Source organism: Pantherophis guttatus, chromosome 3 (assembly GCF_059756535.1).
Source record: "Pantherophis guttatus breed Tessera chromosome 3, ASM5975653v1, whole genome shotgun sequence".
Classification (NCBI taxonomy): domain Eukaryota; kingdom Metazoa; phylum Chordata; class Lepidosauria; order Squamata; family Colubridae; genus Pantherophis; species Pantherophis guttatus.
The window spans coordinates 85188733-85206182 of record NC_142065.1 but is presented as its reverse complement, the minus strand read 5'-3'; the positions used below and the strand labels follow the sequence as shown (position 1 = coordinate 85206182).

At 39.9% G+C, this 17450-nt stretch overlaps 2 long non-coding RNA genes across 3 annotated transcripts in view; both read left to right on the top strand.

The window, feature by feature from the left end:
* Nucleotides 1–17450, top strand: part of LOC117677216 (uncharacterized) — a 53408-nt gene that overhangs the window by 12939 nt on the left and 23019 nt on the right. For both annotated transcript variants that reach the window (XR_004594699.3, XR_004594698.3), the window contains exons 2-3: nucleotides 14260–14399; nucleotides 16030–16197. This is a non-coding gene — a long non-coding RNA (uncharacterized LOC117677216). The remainder of the gene's footprint in view (nucleotides 1–14259; nucleotides 14400–16029; nucleotides 16198–17450) is intronic.
* Nucleotides 468–3737, top strand: LOC117677219 (uncharacterized). Its single transcript, XR_004594703.2, has 3 exons — nucleotides 468–547; nucleotides 2714–2773; nucleotides 3559–3737. It is a non-coding gene; the product is annotated as an uncharacterized LOC117677219 (long non-coding RNA).

Genomic DNA, 17450 nt, shown 5'->3' with positions numbered 1-17450 from the left:
GCATTATAAAGTAGTATTAACACTTCACGTGATCTTGATTCTATCCCTCTGTTTATGCAGCCCAGAACTGTGTTGGCTTTTTTAGCAGCTGCTGCACACTGCTGGCTCATATCTAAATGGTTGTCTATTGGGACTCCAAGATCTCTCTCTCAGTTACTACTATTGAGCAACGTACCATATATACGGTACCTATGCATTTTGTTTTTCTTCCCTAAATGTAGAACCTTACTTTTTTCACAGTTGAATTTCATTTTGTTAGATAGTGCCCAATGTTCAAGTCTGTCAAGATCCTTCTGTATCTTGAGCCTATCTTCTGGAGTATTGGCTATTCCTGCCAGCTTGGTGTCATCTGCAAATGTGGATTCCTATACTTAGGCAACAGGTTGGACTAAATCAGGGGTGTCAAACTTACGTTGTCAAGGCGTTGTCACATGACATATTGTGATTTTTCCCCCCTTCACTAAACCAGATGTGGGTGTGGCCAGCACATGATCAATCCGGCCAGCGGGCCGTGAATTTGATAGCCCTGGACTAAAGGATCTCCAAGGTAATTTCTAAACCTTACAAATTTTATGAATTTCCTAGAAGGTCCATGCTTGGCAAAGTTTGTCTCCCAAGAGATTAACGTATTGTATCATACAGTTTTGAAAGATCCATAATTTTTTTTTGGAAAGCCTCATCCATATGTTCTCCTTGTTTTGTTTGGTGGGGGATTGTAGACACATACAAAAATATTGCCTTTATTTGTTCTTCAACATTTTTTAGCCCAGATGTCATCTACAACCAAATTCATTCACTTGGCTATCTACAGAGGTAGTACAGGTCCTTTTGTCTTTCTATTTCTTCTGTTTCTTTTGAATAAGCCATATCCTTCAGTCATTTCACCAGGTCTCCATTATATCTATTAAATCATATTTACTTTCTGCTATTAAGATTACAAGCTCATCTTAAACATTTCCCATATGATGGGCATCATTAAGCCATGAACTTTATGTTCTTTATGAGTTTTTACTGAATAATTTAATAGGTCCGTTTTTTTTTAAATAGCTACAAGTCTTTATATGAACTCCTTTTCTTCTCCAACCTCCATGGGATTTAGTTGAAGGCTTTCCTCATCAAAGTCACCATATTTTGACCCAACACATTTTTATTCTTGTAAAGTGCAAGTCATCCGACGGCATCAGTTTATTATCCAGCTAACTCGGACTGTGATTCCAGAAACCAGATCATTCCTTTGCTTCACCAGGCTTCCCCATGCAAAATTCTTCTTATCTTTTCCAGTCCTCTTTCATGAACTGGAAGGATTGAGAAATCTCATCTGAGTCCATAAGATCCTGAACCTTTTTTTCTTAAGGGTTCAAAATCCATAATGACATTGTAAGCAGATTTCATGAAGTAATAAGTAGACAGTTCACTTCATAATACCATTGGTCCAACTTTTTTTTTTTTTACATTCAGGGAACTTTTGTTAGGAATTTGAAACTTCTTTAGTGAACTTTTCTACTGAATTCTAAGTGACCATATAGTTTTATAAGTCTCACTTAAGCTCAATCACTTTCCTTTCTTTAAGAGGCTTTATGGGCTAATATTCTAATAACGATGATTTTTTTTTAATTTATTAAACTCAAACTCATCCCACTTTCTTTGATTGAAAATTCTGTGTAACTGTGACTGGCCTTTCTAGAAAGAACTCATCTTGTATGGTTCAGATAAATGGGGAAATTTATTTAGGAAAACACACATATGCACTGCTTAGCAGCAATTCTTTTCCTAACTTTTCCTTTAGAATTCCTAGACAGGAATTGGAGAAATAGCTAAGATCTGTTAGCAAGGTAGAGGCACATAAAATTCCAAGTGTAGCTAGATTGTATTGCATTAGAATGTTTATCACCCACACTTTCGTTCTCACTCATTCATTCTAACTCTTGCAATCTAGAACTGACCCAAGCACTCAGTCCAGACAGAGGATTTCCACTGGGAATTTTTGTTACAGATCGTTTATATTTGGCCAGTTGCTAGGCTAAATTGTCTTGTGCAACACTGATTTAGAACCTGCCACTTAAGTGCTTATTAATCCAGGTGGTATCCTCATTCATAGAACATAGAATAATAGGGTTGGGAGGGAGCTTAGTGGTCTTGTAGTCCAAACCCTGTTCTGGACAAATAGTTGCCCAATCTCTTCTTGAAAATCTCCAGTGATGGAGGACCCACAACTTCTGGAGGCAAGCTGTTTCATTCATTTCATGAATTGTTCTCACTAAGGAAATTTCTCCTTATTTCTAGGCTGGGTCTCTCTCTCTCTCCCTCTCCCTCCCTCCCTCCCTCCCTCCCCCCTCCCCCCTCTCTCTCCCATTGCTTCTTGTCCTGCCCTCAGGTGCTTTGGAAAATAAGTTGATCTCTTCTCTGTGACAACCTCTTAAGCACTGGAAGAGAGGTATCATATCAACCCTAATTCTTCTCTTCAATGGGCTAGACATACCAAGTTTCCTTAACTAGGTATTCATTCATCATATCATGTAGCCTCCAGTCCCCTTATCATCTTTGTTGCTCTTCTCTGCACTCTTTCTATTGTCCTTCTTGTTTCCCCCCTCCCAATTCACTTTAGTACATCAAGTTTCTGATAAGAACAGGACATACTATTCTTAGTTCCAGATAATGACATATTGAGTTCTCTTTTTTTATATGTATTGATACCAATTTAATTCTTTTGCAGAGAGTACAATCTTTATTTTTATCAGACTCCTGGGATGTGACCTTCGATGGAGATTCTCAGGTAAAAGACACAACAATGTCTTGAAGCAATCAAGGCGATCCCTCTTTTTACATAGCTTGGGGGATTTCTCTGAGGTCAGAGTTCCTGCTCAGAGATATGAAATAGTTATTTTTTCAGAGCTATACTTTAGAGAACTATATCCTTCTCCTTCTGATATAAAAGTGACACTTTTAAAACATTGATCAAGGAAGGACATCACTTTCATTTCTTGATGAAATAAATTAAAATATTGATGACTCTCCCACAAAAAGTAATGTGTTTCATATCCTTCCTCTGCATTTAAACAGAAAGATACCTGAAAAGTTTTGGTTTTAGGATACAAAAATAATAAAAACACCTGATCTTCAAATATCCAAAATATGTGTAAATATGCACATCATTACCTTCAGCATGTCCCTTCCTTAAAGAACACAGAACCCTTTGGCCAGTAGGCATAATTTTGTTTTAACAAATTAGAATAATTAATTTCCATATTATACAGAAATGACTAGAATCACCCAGCCCTGAGAAGTCCGAGAAGGTACATCTAAATGAATGAATCCTACTGAGATACAACATGTAGTCTCTTCTTTAATAGGCAGCCTCTTTATTATGGCTTAGATACTTGAAAAGCCCATTACCAGGATAGATGGGCAAATGCTCTGATTTTTTTTTAATTAGACTGGTAGATGAATTTTATTGGTTTTCCTGAAGAAAAATAGGGATCCAGGACATGTTTCAAGCCATTATCTGTCTCTGCTGCTCCTTAATTCCAGAAACCATTTCCCTTTCCTTGTCTATTGTAGGATACAAGGGCAGCATAAACAATGACAGAAGAGCCTTTTCCTTCTTCTGCTGGTCCAGCTACATACGATGCATGTGGATGAGATGACTCTCCAAAGTCATTTGCGGAAATCTCTAGGAGAATAGTATCTCCTATAAATACGCACTAGTGCTCCTCATGTTATGATTAATGCCACTAACACTGTCGGTGAGTTGTATCATTGGAAGTGCAGCTCTTTCAGAAAGTCTTGTAACTGCACTTCTCTTTGTTTCTACTTTACAGAGCAGTGGTGGTGGTTTTCTACTAGTTTGTCCCGGTTTGGGCAGGAGCAGCAGCAGGAGGCTCCGCCCACCCACCTGGATGTCATCATGGGTGCTCTGCACATGTGCAGAAGATTCTGCACATGTGCAGAAGCACAGCCAGAGGTGGGTTTCAGCAGGTTCTGACCAGTTCTGGAGAACCAGTAGCGGAAATTGTCAGATATTGCCTGCATATGATGCACCAGAGACTAGAAGGGGTTAAGTCTTTACAGACATCACATGCGACTATATCAGCCAATGAACTCTCTTATTGGACTCTTACCTAGAAACCACTTGGATATCTTCCCCTTTCTTTTCTCTCTTTCTCATCTATCTCTCAGCGAGACAACACGTGAACTTCTCTCTCCTCTCAACATCTGAGTCATACAGTTAGGGTAAAAATGTAACAGGACACCCTGTTCATTATCGTATGCATGTATATATTTGTAGATAATAAAAACAACCTTTTGAACCTGAAGCTGTATTGACCAAATAACTTCCTCATAGAACCAAATGAGCACGACCATCAATATATATCTGATAAATGATAGCAGACGATGAAAAATTATTGCTCAGGTCTATGAATTTTTGTAAATTTTAAAATCATAGAATGATTTTTTCCTAACATGGAATCCTTGAACCTGAATGAACTATCTTTACAAGAGATTGATGCATTAACTGTATCCTTAACAAAATAGCACCAATCATTATCCAAAAGACTAAAACAACTTTCTATTGAAGCTACGCAGCAAGTACAAACCTCTTTACGAAAGGACCCAATTTTTTTTCTCCTCTTCACCCGACCACCGAAAGAACAGAACCACATTTACAACAACCTTGCTTCAATCTCAATTCTACTCCACCTCATGACTATCATCAAGGACTTCAACCTTCTGAATCCTTTGTCTGTTCCAACCCTATAACTTCAGACCAACTTTTAGTTTCTCAAGCTTCTCCAAAACAGCATTTATATCAAGCTTTATATGCGACAGGCCTACTAAATGCAGGCTGGACTCCTCAAAGAACTCTTGAACTGTTAAACACCCTTTCAACCTCACCAGACCTGGTAAGCGACAATTTTTTGCTTCAACCCATAGATTCCCAGACTGACTTTTTAAACACCCATTATATTAAAAATCCTCCCTCCCCACCTATTGACTTTATTGCTTCCAATATGGCTTCCACCTTCCCCGAAAGCATGGCTTCAAAAATGACCAACAAAATGGCCGCCCCCACACTCCACCATGCGGTCCACAAAATGGCCGACAATTTATATCGCCACACTTTAAACAAAATGACGTCTACCACTTCAGACCACAAGGTCTCAACCAACCCCCTTACCCCCATACATCCTCTACCCACTCCACAACTGGAGATATTCAGACTGATTCCCTACCTTCTTCATCCAGAGCACCGATTTCGAATCCTCCCAATTTTTTTTTTCAATTTTCAGAACTTTTCTATTTTTGCGCCGTTTGAGTAGTTCAGAGAACCGGTAGTAAAAATTCTGACTGGCCCCGCCCCCATCTATTCTCTGCCTCCCAAGTCCCAGCTGATTGGGAAGAAATGGGGATTTTGCAGTAATCTTCCCCTGGATTGGGGATGGAATGAAGATTTTACAGTATCCTTCCCCTGCCACACCCACCAAGCCATGCCACGCCCACCAAGCCACACCCACAGAACTGGTAGTAAAAAAATTTGAAACCCACCACTGAGCACAGTGTGCAAGCTCACAGTTCCGAACCAGTAGAAAAGTTAAGTGGAACCCACTACTGTTACAGAGGTAAAACTTGCAAGAATTTGTTACTGTAAACTTACAATAAAAGTACTCTTAGTATTTATGATTTTAATTTCTTGATCTGAACTGTCTTGAAGGACTGATATCAGTCTTGCTAGCCTGAAAGCACTTCCACTCTTCCTGCCTTTACTTTCCAGAGAACCTGGGAGGCTTAATTCTGTAACCCAAATTACATTCCTGCTATGGACTTAGTTTTCATTTATCAGACTGTTGCCTAGACTGTGGCTGTTCTGTCTGTTGTTCTCACAGCCCATTATATAACACACACACACACACACACACACACACACACACACACACACACACAGAGTGTCCCATTTGACTTTAAAAAAAAACCCCAATGTAATAATAATAATGCCACTAGCATCATGTTTACTTGAAGGATATTTCTGGGACCCATAAAATCCCCACTGGTATCAGAAAGCATTCTAAGAAGTTAGTGAACGTTCTGATTAAGGGGTGATGGTGTCCATTTTGTGATATACCTACTCTCCCAATTCAAGATGGTCCAAATGCCTATCTCTAGTCTAAAGTCATGTCTATTTCTGATCAGAAAAAAATCAATGACCTGCTGCAACCAAAGATCTTATATGCTTTGTCTGTTTTTTGTTTTTGTTTTACTTCTGCTCATGTCAGTTGCTATTCTGATTCATAGGTCTACTCTTTTCGCTGTTTCCAGTCAAAGCATTTGCAAAGCATAAGCCTGGCATTCTATTTTTTTTTTCAGTTCCATCCCAATTCAGTAACTTAGCTCTCATTGGATAAGTGAAACAATCCAAACACATCCAAGTTCTTAGGCAGAACTTGGGCGTTTTAGAGATTTCATTCAAAAATTGGCATTTTCAATTCTAGAAAGGCCGTGTAGCTTGGTCTAGCTCAGTTGTCAGCAACCTGCGGCTTTGGAGCCACATGCGGCTCTTTGGGCCCACTGCTGTGGCTTCATATTGGGTGATCCCACCACTGGCTGCCCCCGCCCCTCGCTTCCCAGTCACTCCTCGCCTGGCCTGAGAAGGTAAGGGCGACGGCGGGTGATGGAGAAGTGGCTGGGGCAGAGACAGATGCAGAGAGAGGGGGAGAGAGAAAGACATAGAGAGATACAGAAGGAGAGGTGGGGAGAGAGGGAGAGATGGGGGAGGGAGGGAGAGAGAGATGTCAAAAGGATTTTGTGGTTCCCGGTGTTTTTTAACAACTGGTACTGTGCCCTAATGACCGGCTGGTAGGCGTGGCTGGGGGGTATCATGTGACTGGTGGAAGTGAATGACGTTGAGTTGGCCACACCCACCCAGGTTTTGTGGCTCCCAGTGTTTTTTTTTCTGTGGGAAATGGGTCGAAATGGCTCTTTGAGTGTTTAAGGTTGCAGACCCCTGGTCTAGCTGAAGCATAATGGTGTTTTGTTCAGTAATATTTATGAATATCACTCCTCACCTGGCCTGAGAATGGTTTGAGTACCCACAATAAGGAATCAACATGAATGTGTTTTCTTTAGGAGTAAATTAGTATGGATAATTTATAAATTGGGTCAATTGCTATACTTGACAAGTCACAGTGCTTCCTGACAACAAATATCTGGAAAAATATTAGAGCTGTTTCAAAAACTGGAGAAAATTGCCATCAGAAGAGTGGTTTGCAGCACACTCATATATATTCATTTAGAAATACATCCCCTTACATTTAGTGGAACCTTTTTCCCCCTACTATATACGTACTATATTTGTCCAGTGATTATGTGCTTAATTTGAAATGGTTAATAACCAGGAAGGATGAAGTTCTTCATCATAGGTTAAGCGAATTACAGATGCTTGACTCTACTGGCTGGAGAACAATATGAGGCTTTGCAGTATCTATTTTAGTAGATAAATTGATTTATATTTATAAATACATATGACACACAAATATTCTCTAGATGCTTCATGCACTCATTTAGACACTTATTTACTTATACTATATAAAGCAGTACTTTGTAAACTGTAAATACAGAACTGGACAGACCCAGCAATCTCTATTTACAAGACCTTTAGATCTAATATATCAAGCCAAGTAGTTTTAGAAGTGCATCTTTTGATTCGTTTAAGCAGCTGAAGTCATATACTGAAAAGATCTTTGTTTCAATCTAGCAGCTCGCATCCTATAAGACTTACTGCAGCCTAAGACCTGAACTTTCTAGGTTAATGCAAAATGTTTTGAAAAGCTTCTTATGAAGTTTGTTCCAAACTTTTAATCAAGTTATAACAAATCCAGAGTGGGTAGCTCTCAGTTTTAATCTAGCAAACTTGTTAAAAATGTTATAATGTAAGTAAAATTGCCATATTAAAAAATAGAATGGAGTTCTATACTGGACAAGAAGTAATTATCTTGAAAACTGTTTGTCTCCTGTCGATGCAGTAAATGTAAGACTGGACAGCCTTCAGCTGACAGCCAGATATTATCTAGTATTCTCAAGAAGTTTAACTGGATAGAGTTCCAATTTCCATTGCCTGTGGGCCTATCCAGCCTGAAGACAAGCACCTGTTTAAATTTCCCATCACTGTCATGTGAACCTCTGTGACAAACTGTTTCCATGGAAACCAAATTATCTTGACAAATGTTCAACAGACTGCTGCCTAATCCATCTACACAGTGTTGTAAATTAGTCATCTGTCTACTCTAGATCTCCAGTTCCTGATTACAAAAGGCCTCCAGCTGGCTGCTAGTAGAAGTCAATGTATTGGATTGCTTTTGGAGCGGAGGCACTGGCTGTAAAGGACCTTTGGCAGAGGCGGCTAAAACTATGGGGAACGTGCTCAAATTGCCAGGACTCTGAAATGGATCATGCAGATGATTCCATTTCTTGTTTTTCAGGAAGGTTGTAGCTGAGTGAAAATGTCAGTCCACTGAAATGGGTGCCAAGTTTAGGGATTTAAATCAGTGTATTAGTTAAGTAGGTACAATTTAATGGGATTGAGTTATTCCCTATATGTGAGAGCAGTGCTAGCAGGAGGAGGAGGAGGAGGAGGAGGAGGAGGAGGAGGAGGAGGAGGAGGAGGAGGAGGAGAAGAAGAGGAAGAGGAAGAGGAAGAAGAAGAAGAAGAAGAAGAAGAAGAAGAAGAAGAAGAAGAAGAAGAAGAAGAAGAAGAAGAAGAAGAAGAAGAAAAAATAATAATAATTAAAGGTTGGTCAGTAAGTCAATAAGTGGTATCTGGATAATCAAGAAACAATCTAGGAGAAGCACCCATAACATAACACAGTGCTCACACTTTTTATAAAGTGTATCTTTTTTTAAATTTCCCAACTACCAATTAAAACAACTTCAATAATAAAACAGCATAATAGGTATATCTATTAAAAACTACACACATTAAAAACTTGAGTTTTTGAGTGAGCTAAGTTTCCATCTCCAGGCCATTGTTAAATCCTCTCATCCATCTCAGCACCCAGGGGAAAAGCTAGGTCTTAAGTGCCTTTTAGAAGACCAGGAAGGTCAGGGCAGGGGTGAAATCCAGCAGGTTCTGACAGGTTCTGGAAAACCAGTAGTGGAAATTCTGAGTAGTTCGGAGAACCGGTAGCGAAAATTTTGAGTAGTTCGGAGAACTGGCAAATACCACCTCTGGCTGGCCCCAGAGTGGGGTGGGAATGGAGATTTTGCAATATCCTTCCCCTGGAGTGGAGTGGGAATGGAGATTTTGCAGTATCCTTCCCCTGCCACGGCCCACAAAGCCACGCCCACAGAACCGGTAGTATAAAAATTTAGATTTCACCACTGGGTCAGGGCCTGCCTAACCTCAAGGGGACGGGTATTCCAAAGTGCAAGAGTTGCCATGGAAACGACACACTTTCTAGATCCCATAAGATGGCAATGTTTAAGGAAAGGGATTAGGAGTCAGCCCACGTTATCTGGTCTGGTAGGCTGGGTAGATGTCCTTACAGAGAAGTGTCACACAGATTACCTGTCCCTGAACCACAAAACTTGACTATAGCATTCTCTATCATGCTTGGGATGGCCATCCTTGAGATTTTGTGAAACCCTTGCCGTTTAAAATGAATCGGGTTGGATGGGACACAGCTTGATTTTTTTTCTATAAGACAAATACATTTTAAAATTGTTTTATTAGTGGATCTTACAGTTAAGAGAAGAAGTACAATCATCCAAAGATGGTGGTTTGGTACTTTGTAAATAGTAGGTCTACCAAAAACATAAAACTTGATTTGAAAAGAACTGTGTGCTGTAGCACCCACCATTTGGAACATCTTATCCTCCACCCTCATATCCTCCCACAAGAGTCTGTACACCTGGCTCTACCGGTTGGCCTGGGGACCAAATGGGAGAGTTACACACTGGAGGTGGATGCTGGATTGATGGGAGACTGTACCCCCCCTGCTCTTCACCCATCCATGGTTTTGATTATCATGTTGATGTATTTATTCTCATTGTGTTCCTTTGTCATTGTTTATTTGTTTTGTTTTGTTATCTTACTTCTGCTTACACTCCTTTCATTTTTCTTAACTAGCTCCTAGCTCTACTCACATTAGCTAAACCATCTGTTGCTATACTTATGTTGATCTTTTCTCATTTAATTCATATCCCTAAATAGTAGGACTATTATAATTGTTCTAACTGTTCCTGTTCTTTATCTGATAATTGTTAATGGTCAAAACCAAGTACTGAGTTCATCATAGACTTAGTGAATTGTAGCTACTTGACTCTACTTCTTTGCCTCAATGGGCTGAAAAAATGAGTTAATGGAACAAATCTGGAGAATTCTAAGATTAGGAGAAAAAGTTGTGTGGGTACTCTGGTTAACACTTATTGTAAGCTAATTTAGTCCATAAGAAAAAAAAAATGTCATTGAAGTCCAAGCTATGCTTTAATTTAGAAGTCACTGAAAATGCATGAAAATAATGAGCACGTTTTCAAGATCTTCAGGTCAAGTCTGATGCTACAAAAAAGAGAACTGGGGAAGAAAGCTGAAAAAAGAAACCATGAAGCCTCCATGGGAAATTCCTTAAATGTACTAGAAAATACGAAGAAATTTTTAATGAAGCATCACAGCCATATAAATCTGCATCACCTTAGTTTCACCTTTAAAAAAAAAATTATGAATCACGCAGAATTTACCAGTTTTAAGACTGTCAGTTTCTTAACCCTTGCTTAATTTTGGAGTATTTGGTGCAATGAAGAGATCTTGAATACTTCTCCACAATGTCGAATATTTTTTGACTGGTCTTGACGAGATGGTGGAAGGTCGGATTTAGATTATTTCTGTTCTATACACTACCCCAAGATATAATTGTATTTTAAGTAAAGGTTTACTTTGAACAGAGGAGGAAATTCTCCAGTATTAATTGCATAACAAAACCAAGAGTTAAAGAAGTTAAAAACTGCTATTCATTCAAGTTAAAAGTGGAGGTTCATTCTCCGAGCTCGTGTGTCAGTTTCTGAACGTTTCATTATCAGCCTAAGTGACACCTTCAGCGGAATTTAGGGAATGTCACTGTTGGTGTTCTTCTGTTTATAAGGCCTTCGTGTCATCAGTAGGTCTTGTGACTGGTGGGTCAAAATGTTCAGAAACCAACCCACAAGCTCGGAGAATGAACCCCCACCCTCATCCTACACCCAAGCTACAGATATCCAGATACGGATACTATCCCATTCAAGTTATTTCAGGTTGATCTGCAAGGCAGTTTTCGGTTTAATGACATATAAAATAAGCTAATGATAACAAAATGATAAATCAGAGAGCAATCAATGGAAAAGCAAAGTGAAACTGCATTATAACGCTACTGGATATAAATTATGCAAGAGCGATTGGTGACCAAAAATGCCCCTACTTAGTAAAAGCATGGTGTAAAAAAAAAAAAATCAGTTTATTATGAACTAAAGAAAGCTTGAACCAAACAGGTTTTTCTGAGCGGTATGTGCTTCCAGCCCCAAGATTCAAGACCATCCTCTTATCAGCTGATACCACCTGCTGCTTCATCACATCCAGCAGCTCTAGAGAAAGACCCCCACAGATAATTTTAGCAACCAGACACATAATACAACAATCATTCAGATGCATGTTGTATCTAGGTTTAAAACTCAAAAGCAGGAGTTAAAGAACTGTACTATACCGGGAGCCTCCAGAGCTACTTCAATCTTGGCAATACACGGGGGGTGAAATGAGATTCCAATCAATGAAGAGGAGAAACCAACAGCTCAGACTGAAAACTTATTTACAGGCAGTCCTTGACTTACAACAGTTCACTTAGTGACTGTTTGAAGTTACAACAGCACTGAAAAAGGTGACTTATAACCATTTTTCACACTTATGTGCCTGTGGCAGCATTGCCATGGTCACATGATCAGAATTTAGATGCTTGGCAACAGATTCATGTTTATGATGATTGCAGTGTCCTGTGGTCACGTGATCCCCTTTTGTAACTTTCTTTGACAAGCAAAGTCAATGGGGAAGCCAGATTCCACTTAACAACCATGTTGCTTACTTAACAACTGCAGTAGGGGTGAAATCCAGCAGGTTCTGACAGGTTCTGGAGAACCAGTAGCGGAAATTTTGAGTAGTTCAGAGAACTGCAAAATACCACCTCTGGCTGGCCCCAGAGTAGGATGGGAATGGAGATTTTGCAATATCCTTCCCCCGGGAGTAGGGAGGGAATGGGGATTTTGCAGTATCCTTCCCCTCCATGCCCACCAAGCCACGGCACATCCACCAAGCCACACGCACAGAACCAGTAGTAAAAAAATGTGGATTTCACCACTGAAGTGCAGTGGTTCACTTAATAAGTGTGGCAAGAAAAGTCATAATGTGGGGCAAAGCTCACTTAACAAATGTTTCATTTAGCAACAGAAGTTTGGGGCTTGGTTCTGGTCGTAAGTTGAGGACTCCCTGTGTTTATTTAGCGTATGGCATCAAATTGCAATAGAAGATCCCAGAAAGAATAGAAACAGGAATGAGCTGGGGAATCAGGCCTGCTGTTCGGAATGTCAAGCTAAGAATTTCAAGCAAGGTATATATTTACCCATTCTAAAACAAACAAAAACCTTAAGCTATTTGTGTTTAGCTGAAAGTCTTAGACCAGTTTTTAATAAAGAGAACATTCTACGTATCTCGTTTCTGTTCCTAATCCAGCCACCATTTCACAATTCCATGTAATCCTTCCCACTATGCTTACACAGCTAGCCTGTATTAGATGGGTCACTTCAAAGGCAGCTCTAAATACAAAGCATTACAATAATCTAATCTGCCTGTTGTCGGGTCCTGGCTATCAAGCCAGGATATCTATATTCAGGAGTGGTGACAGCTGATGCATTAGCTGAAGCTGATGAAAGGCAGTTTGTTTGGCCGATGTCACCGAGACATCCAAAATAAGGTCTAGCTTGAACAGCATCTTCACTAGTCTCTCCAAATCCATCCCCTTCAAGGGCTCATTGATCAGGAGCAGACACCTTGGAAGATAACATTATTATTTGCATCAGAGGCTCCAAAATGGAAATGTTTGGGTTAATGTCACTTTCTTTTAACTAGACATTGTAAACGTTATTTGCTGGAAGCTTTAGCCTCAATTACTGCTGGTTTGGAAATGGGGTTTGGTTTTGGTACAGTGAATTTTGGGTCTCTAATTTCAAAATGAATATGAACGTATTAGGTTTCACCTGCAAATGAACGTACACTGTGCAAAAACCAATTAAAAGTCTTATGTAAAGACTACCAAAGCCCTAAAAATGGACTATCGTTGCTCCCTTCCTTGAGAACATGACATCATGGGAGCAATTGCCTAGAAAATAGCATAGAATTAAGTAGGTGAAGAACGTAACAAAAGATAATCAGGAATCTTCCACACGAATTTCCAGTTCACTATGGTGCCCCTAACTAGATTGGCCTCTTACCAGTTTGCCATTTGTTCACATTTTCAAATTCCTAGCACAGGGAGTGAAGGTAGTTTAATGCTGCATTTTCCTTCCATCTCTGTAGTCAGGGTAAATGAAAGTGACTCTGGATGTACCGGTAGATGGACATTTCAGACCGTATTTGGAAACTGTCAAGCCGATGCTTTTTTCTCATCCTAACACTGATTCTGCTTTTTCCTCTACATTGCTGCTTCCTCTCCAAATCCTCCAAAAGAAGTGATTTCAGTTTTCTTTGACTTGGGAATTAAATTGACATGTTCTGCAGTGGAGCCTGAATTATCATTATTGTCATGGGGCTTGAAGCCATATTCAGCTTGGTTTCCATTTGAAGCAGGTGGCCATAGCCATTGGGTGGCTGGCAACCGTGTCTACTACCTGGAAGTTGGACATTAGTTGGGGATAGAATGAGCCATTGTTGATATCGCTGTCTGCTTAGCAATAGACAGTATCTACAATCCATCATGAGTTGCCTAGTTCCTGCTTTGTAAGTTATTTGCCCACCATTTGCAACCTTGTTTAAAGGGCGGGAGGGTCATTGAGGGGCTGTGCTCAAGCTGTCAAGCTATGGGATCAATTATAGAAAATGAAGAGTAATATCAGGTGAGGTAGCCTTTGCACAGGTGAGGAACAAATACAAAATAGGTGGGGTACTGAGACACTGGAAAATGGGGATGGGAATTCCAAAGGTAAGAAATTTTTCTGGCTTTCTGTTGCTGCAATTCTCTTTCTGTTTCTCTTTCACAGCATTCATTGAAAGAGAAGTAAGATTGAGGGAAGATAACAAAGAAGGACATCTCAATGCTTGGAAGAATGAGCAGAGAAGAATGGTGGAGGAAAATAAGCAAAGAAATGGAAGGAATAAGGCATCAGAAAACATTATACTTGTAAGTGCTGAAACTGGGAAGGTAGGAAACAAAGCAGGCAAATCAAATAGATATTAGTCTACATAACCAAATAGACATTAGTCTACATAACCAAATAGTCTACATAACTCTTGACAAAATTCTACCATCTTGTGATAAGTGCAATGGTACCTGAGAAACACCTTGGAAGATGAGATGAAGAGATGTTGCTTAGGGCAGGGGTCTCCAACCTTGGCAACTTTACGATTTGTGGATTTCAACTCCTAGAATTCCTCAGACAGCGCATGCTGTCTGAGGAAATCTGGGAGTTGAAGTCCACAAGTCGTAAAGTTGCCAAGGTTGGAGACCACTATCTTAGGGAACGGTCAGATAAGAGACAGCATAATCTGCAGCTGCAGATGGATGCAGCAAGAGGTTCTGAAGAGAACATCCCTAAATTCTTGAGCTCTAACAGTGATGGTGGAAGAACTGAACTTTCAGATTTGCAGGATTCTGTTGATGCAGCTTTACAATAAAACAGCAAGCTGCAAGATACAGTTTCAAATCAGGTAAACTCAATTTTCTTCTATCCATTGCACCTCATAACACCTTATATTTAATTTGTGGATTTTTTCCCATTACACAAATTTAGATGTATCCGTCCACTGTTTAAATGGGGCAACAATTGTCAAAACCGGTATTATCTGAAACAAAAACATTGTTCTAGGCAAGACATTCATTTTCGTTACAGAAATTGTCCCTAGCAATAACAGTTGTAGTTTCTCCCAACTTAATATATATTTTTAACTTCATTCCATGCCTTAACATAGTTATTTTGAAATGACACACAATTCACATTTGTCATAGTGATTCCCAGATATTTTCCCTTCTTCTCAATTTTAAAACTCATTTTATTCATCAATTCTGTTTGATCTTTTATTTTCATTTTTTTTGTTAACATCTTCATCTTCTGCTTATAGACCTTGTTATTGCACCATTTTTTTCCCGTTTGCCCAGTAATATTTCAATCCCCGTTTAAAGGATCTTCCAGAACCTACGTTCATTTCTGGTGATGCCACTTGATTTTTTTGTCAGTTCTTTCAGCCACCCTGTGTTTTATGTTTTATGTATTTATATGTATGTATTTATATTTTTAAACATATTTTTTATGATTGTTAGCCACCCAGAGCCATATATTTGATGTGGTCAAAATAAATAAATTTGTATCTTCAATGAAAAGTTACTTATCTAAGTATGTTCTTGAAGTTTCTGCAGTTAGCTAAGTACTGTAGATTGAGATTCTGCATACAAGAGTTTCACTATTGACAGGGAGAAAGGTGAAGAGGGAAGACAGACTCACAAGGGTGTTAATGGCCTTCTCATTTGCTTCTAGAGATGATGAAGACAAAGGAGGCATAACTGATGGCCCAGCTTTACATGTTAATCCCCAGAATTAACGTCACCTCTTCTCTGTGTGTTTTCATAGTAAACAAAGCTGCTGCATTCTTTGCTTTGCTATAATGCAGGATGCAATTTTGTAGGTAGCAAAATCTCTGAGACCTTGACTGTAGTTGGCCAGGTGGATGCTTCTAGAGATAGAACTTATGAATTATAGAATAATAAGGCACTTATTATCCTGGAACTGTTGCTTATTCTCATCTCTCCTTTCTAGTTGCATGCCTACTCAAAAGAGAAAAGTGGAGTGAAGAGAACATAAAAATACCTTCCCATTCAGAAGACTGCAGATTGGAGGAGTGAGGCTGCAAAGCAGTGGACAACCAGGAAAACATAGTAACTCAGTTCTCTCATTAATTTCATCTTTTCAATATAGGAAGCAAAGGTGGGTTTCACATATTCTTACCACCGGTTTGCCCTGTGTGCACACGCACGCTTCACACATGCATGTTCCACGCATGCGCTTTGCTTGTACGTGCGCCTTCCGCACATGCCTCGAAAACATAGCTAAATAAGATGGTATTACTCCAGGGCAGGTGGGCGGCACCTGCAGTCGCTGCTACCGTTTCGCCCGAACCGGTCTGAACTGGCTGAATACCACCACTGATAGGAAATCTTTGCTTAATGATCACAATCAGGTGTCAGGTTCCAAGTAACAGTCCAGATGAAATAAAAACTCCAAGGCCAGAAGGTTCCTCAAAGTATAGATTTATTAGGCATGTCATATTGACACGGCTGGTGAAAACCTGACTCTGAAGCTTCCCGGGTTTTCCCTACCCAATTCAAAATCCAAAGTTCTTCCCCCCACTACACACAACCATCACATGCCCCAATCAGGTTACAGTCCCAGATCTGGATGATTCCCATACACACCCCACCCACCCCACTCACTCAAGGTGAGTGTCCTTGGCTCCCAGGAAAAAGAATGTTATTTTGGCTACATGTTTCCCTAGCTATCCCTGCTGCCCCCCCTCCTGTTCCCACAGCTCTATCCAGCCTTGCTGTGGCAACCCTGAAGACATTCCAAGATGGCTCCAGGACTGACAGCAGGACTGAAATATCAATCATTGAGCGAAATGGTAATTAAACAAGACATCTTGTTGAGTTGTTGAGTGATTTCTTCACTCAACAACTGCAACCCTGGCACTTCCAGCTGCCATTGTTTAGTCATCATGCAAGTTGTTAAATGAACAGAGTTCCAGATAACAAGAATAGGGGTGCAGGCAGGGAGAGAAGGATTTTAGCTCTTTCCATGCCTGCGGAGCTCATGCAGAGAACATTGCAAATGACAATTGCATGATTGTGGGTCATTTGGCAACTGGTTATAATTTATTTTTATTATTTTATTTTATTATTCATATTTCTATGCCGCCCACTCTCCGAAGACTCTGGGCGGCTTACACCAAAGACAGTATACTAAATAGCATATTGCCCCCAACAATCTGGGTCCTCATTTTACCCATCTCGGAATGATGGAAGGCTGAGTCAACCTTGAGCCGGTGAGATTTGATCCACTGATCTGCTGAAATGGCAGTCAGCTGAAGTAGCTGCAGTACTGCACTCTAACCACTGTGCCATTCTGGCTCCCTTATATATTGATATATAAGGGATCAGTATATAATGATCCCTTTTCATTAT